Genomic DNA, 5,423 nt, shown 5'->3' on the forward strand with positions numbered 1-5,423 from the left:
CACACAAACACAGAGACACATACAGACGCACATAACACACTGATACACACCCTGTTTCTCATAACAAGTACAGCCCAAGTTTCTAAATGAACTATGAAAAGCCCCTGTAGTAAGACCAAGAGTATTTCTCGCCTTATTTTTTTTTCTCCTTTACAAGACACAGCGTGGATACAGTATGTGCATGGAGAGAGAGAGAGAGAGCATGCGACCCCATTCAGATGCTTCGCTTTCAGAACGGCTGTTGAGATCTGACAAGTCATTCCAAAACAACCCAAATAGCACAGGGCCTCTTCTGGTGCTGCACCTCCTCTCAACGTTGAGTTGTTCACGTTCACATCTATTTTCATATTTGTAATTTATAAAGTGTATGTGTGTGTGTGTGTGTCGGACACTTTTAGAGAGATGTGGGCTCCACACGACTCCCCCCGACTCCCCTCGTCGTTGTGAGTTGGTAGGTCACCACCACAGTCCACAAGTTCAACTGTCGCTCGCCTCAACTGAGTGCCGCGTCATGTGGATTACGATAAACAGTAGTTGTAGCAACTGTTTACCACAGACACAGTGCACCCCTAAACACACACACACACACACACACACACACACACACACACACACACACACACATCTCCCTCTGTGCCAGTGTGTCTTCAGAGAGGGGTTTCTTTTTCTAAGAATGACAACGGCTTTCCTCAGAGATGAGCCCCATCTTTTTTACACACACACACACACACACACTGACACACACACACAAATACACATTTACTGTACACACCCACAGATATATGCACGCCCAACAAAATCCCACTTCCTCTAAATTTCTGGCATCACATGGCGCATACCCACACACTTGACAGTTAATCAATTGTGTCAAAACAGCAACGGCTTACTAAAGTGCCGAGGGGCACAAGTAAGGGTTTGTGCCGTAATTGTGGTACACTTTTGGGCAGATAGTGGCTTTCTGGGAGATCAAAAGGTTGTGCAAGTGGCATAATGTTGGCAATGCCACACACACACACACACATTCATTCAAGAGGTAGACTAGGATATGGGGGCAATAGTTGTTCTGTGGGTGGGTTTCAAAAATGTTCTAAACGGTCATTCTATTATAAATAGCAAATGTGTCCAAATGCTTGTGTGTCGCTCTTGTGTATTACAGTGAGAAAAAAGACAAGCTGGGCAGACATACTGTGTCGTAGTTTGAGCAGAATCACAATGTCCAAATTAAAAAACGTAACAATCGATGCTCCGGCTCCGCAGGCTGCTCGAACACGCATCGTGAGCTATGTTGACCAACTGAAAGGTGTATTTCAAGTTACCGTGTGACGCGCGGCGTGACTAAGACAAATGGCGCTCTGTCTGCGTGGCCTTTGTCCTTTAGTTGAGACTAATCACTAGTCTGATCCCCGACGCAGACACTTAACTCTGTCAGTCTCTCTGTCTCTCTCTCAGGTACCACAGGAAGTTGAAGCAGAAGTGAGGAGTGTGCACACCTGACCTTGAGGTCCGTAGAGAACCGCACTTCCCCTCCGTCTGATAGAGAGCACTCCTCCGACAGGAGATGGATTGGACTTCAGCTGCCCCCTCTAATCATGCCGGCCTTTTCTGTCATTGTTCCACTGAGAGGTCACTCAAAGTGCCAACGCTTTGGATTTATGATAGGCTATAGGCGTGGAGTTAGCGAGGGCCGCTAACCTGAGGAAAGGATCGAGTGTGAGGTGAAGAACAGAATAGGGGAGAGAAGCGCCGGCATCAGTGTACTTTTACTTAAACTGTACTTCCTAGAGTCAACCTCAGAGGTTAACAGAGTATCCAGTGTACACAAGGTATCATATCCACAGTCTCATCTGGGAAAGGTAGGAGTGGAGGTATGTGTGTGTGTCTGTGAATGTGTGTGTGTGTGTGTGTGTGTGTGTGTGTAGGGGGGTATTAAGGAGCTGTGGGAGCGCTTTCCCACCGTACATCATGTTCTCCCCCTAAAGGCTTCAAAGTGGACCCTCTTCCTGTGGCGTCAGTGATGAGTGATGGTCTGGACTAGAGCCGGCTCCCTGGGCCCTCCACTCAACCCCGCCTGACCTCACACCCTCGCATAGCGCCAGCTGTTCCCGCACGCAGTGCCACGGACCTCGGAGCACCCACCCATCCAACCACACACACACACACACACACACACACACACACACCTCTTACTTCCTTGTCATGACATAGTGATTTAGGGATGAGGTGCAAATTTGTTCCTCTTCCTGGTCTTATCAGCCCAGCTCACCTACGTAAACACATACACAGACACAGACACACACACACACACACACACACACACACACACACACACACACACATATATACACACACACACACACACACACACACACACACACACACTAAAGCAAAAGCTAAACTGTGTCGTTTTGTCTGTGTGCCTGTTCTTTTTTGATTGGGCAGTTGTTCCATTCCGTTTGGCTGGTCTTATCTAACAGTTTCACGCAGCCACATTCTCGTCTGAAAGTAAGTGGGAACAGCCTTTCCTCCTCTTTGTTTTCTTCTTCTTCTTCTTCTTCTTCTTCTTCTTCTTCTTCTTCTTCTTCTTCTTCTTCTTCAAGCAGACTCCTTCCCCACTCCAGTCTCTCACTCCTGCAGCAGGACCAATATGTTTTTGGTAGGATTCCCATTTCACAAATGTGTCCTGAAAGACATTTAGCCTACCAGTGGTTGGATGCCTGAGGAAAGTTAAACAAACATTTAGTCTAAACGAACATTTAAGGACGCTGAACTAAGTTAAAATCCAGATAATGACAGATAAGTGTATAATTCATGGAGAAATTGACCCCGGAAGGCATAGCTATCCTGCAAGTTAGGCCTAGCTCAATAGCACATCTTTTGGTAACATTAATGGTCAGACTATCAGTCAGTTCAAAGGCTTGAGAAAATGAAGATGTAACAGTAGTCGTCATGTTAGCTGTGCAGTAAACCTGCGTCCCAACAATTTAAGATGTGCTAGCAACAGATGTTAGCACCCTTGGGGGATGGCTTCTAGATTCCACAAAGACTGGAAGAGATTGATCAGTTCCTAAACTGAAAGGGATGCCTTTACTAGCAAGTAGGTTTGAATGGGGATGGCATCAGAGCCTGGGGCTTAAGCAGGGAGCACAGGGGTTTATGATTTTCCTGGTTCCCTCAGTGGAAAGGGGAACACCTCAACTTGAGGTAGTCTTGGAATTGTACTCTTAAAGCTTAAATGTTTTTACCATGTTGTAAGTCGCTTTGGTTAAAAACCGTCAGCCAAATGTAATGTAATGTAATGTAATGTATGCATGATGACAACTGGTTCATGACTGCACTGAAGTGTTCAGCCCAGCTTGTGAGTTTGAGGTTTTTGTCTTTCATTGTCAGGAGTGTCGTTCCATGTACATACACGAATGGTGATCAGTTCCTGAGTGTTGTGGATCATAGAGCCCGATCGCAATACATGAAACAAGAGGTAATCTCATAACAATACAGCAGAAGCTCTGTATAGAACTGCACGAAGATCACACCGTGAATTGGGTCAAATCTAAGCATGTAAATACAGTCACATCTTAACATACGGCTTAAAAGATCTCTATTCTCTAAAGTTCTATAATAACGGGCCTGTCAGGCTGCAGACTGCCGGCGTGGCGTGGCGTGAGTGTGGCGTGGCGTGGCGTGAGCGTGGCATGAGCGTGGCGTGGTGTGAGTGTGTCAGCTACGTAGCGTGTCCATTGGCTCCCATGTTAGCAGCCTATAGAGAGATTGCACACCGCCTGCGTGAGACACGCGTGTCTCAGGAGCAGTTGAGCTGCGCTGGAAACGCCTGCGTGCTAGAAATAGGACCGACGCCTATTTTTTCATGCGACACACAAATATGTTGGAAGCGTTTCCAGGCAATGTAGACTATGAGGAGGTTTTATTTTGACAATAATACAGTTCACAAATTACATTTTAATGTTTGAAAGTCTCTAGGTTTTGACATAAATTCATATATTAAATGTCATTTAAAAATAAGCAAGACTCAACAAAAGCCAGTCTGGTGTCTGCCTGCTTTATGTGAGTGATGTTGAAGCGGTCGATTCGACCTCTCTCTCAGGAGCGTCTTCAAAGCTTCATCCGCAAGTTTAGTTTAGGGATGATGGGCTTTGGCCTTGTCCATGTCTATGATGAGGCGATAGGGCTTTGGCCTTATCCATGTACAGTATATGATGAGGTGATAGGGCTTTGGCCTTATCCATGTACAGTGGCCTAAACAGTATGATGAGGCGATAGGGCTTTGGCCTTCTCCATCTACAGTAGCCTAAACAGTATGATGAGGCGATAGGGCTTTGGCCTTCTCCATCTACAGTAGCCTATACAGTATATGATGAGGTGATAGGGCTTTGGCCTTATCCATGTACAGTATATGATGAGGTGATAGGGCTTTGGCCTTATCCATGTACAGTATACAGTATACAGTATATGATTAGGCGATAGGGTTTTGGCCTTATCCATGTACAGTATACGATGAGGCGATAGGGCTTTGGCCTTGTCCATCTACAGTAGCCTATACAGTATGATGAGGCGATAGCACTTTGGCCTTGTCCATGTCTATGATGAGACGATAGGGCTTTGGCCTTATTCATGTACAGTATGTGATGAGGTGATAGGGCTTTGGCCTTATCCATGTACAGTAGCCTACAGTATACAGTATGATGAGGCGATAGCACTTTGGCCTTATCCATGTACAGTATAAGATGAGTCGATGGGGCTTTGGCCTTATCCATGTCTATGATGTGTGGCTATAATGACGTCCATATGGAATGAAGAAGCCAGAGTCATGTTAAACATAAGTATGTAGGGTAAATACTTTTACCTTATATGTTCATTGACCATCTATAGCAGCACCTCTATATGTTCAGACATATTTTAGCCAGCCATGACTGTGACAGTTTATTGTACTGTACATGGACGCAAAGGTCCTACAGTGAGCCATAGAAAGACATGACATTTATATTCCAGAGGGCAGAATCACATTTTAAAGGCCACAACCTGAGTTTAAATTTAAGCGGGGTGGCTTTTTTTTTAATGAACAAAGCGTAAACTTACTGGAAACAGCCACACACTTTTTCTTTTTGCTGAATAGCCTCGTTGGCTGACACTGCTTAATGGTTTTGTTTACTCATTTAAAAAAAAAAGTCCTCCGATAAATTATTTATCTGAATTGGATTCATTCCAAGTCACAAGTCACAACGCCACCGCTACCATCGGCGCTGCCATTTCCCTTCCCGCGTGCACATTCATGCATACCATAATAGTGCGATTACACAGCTACTATCGCCACCACCGCACTGCCCGCCACTGTCACGGCACACTTCCCTAGTCTACGCCAGCGTACACTTCTTTCAAAAACTTTTTGAAGAATTCGTCGGCTGCTGCGC

This window comes from Sardina pilchardus, chromosome 19 (assembly GCF_963854185.1).
Source record: "Sardina pilchardus chromosome 19, fSarPil1.1, whole genome shotgun sequence".
NCBI classification, from domain to species: domain Eukaryota; kingdom Metazoa; phylum Chordata; class Actinopteri; order Clupeiformes; family Clupeidae; genus Sardina; species Sardina pilchardus.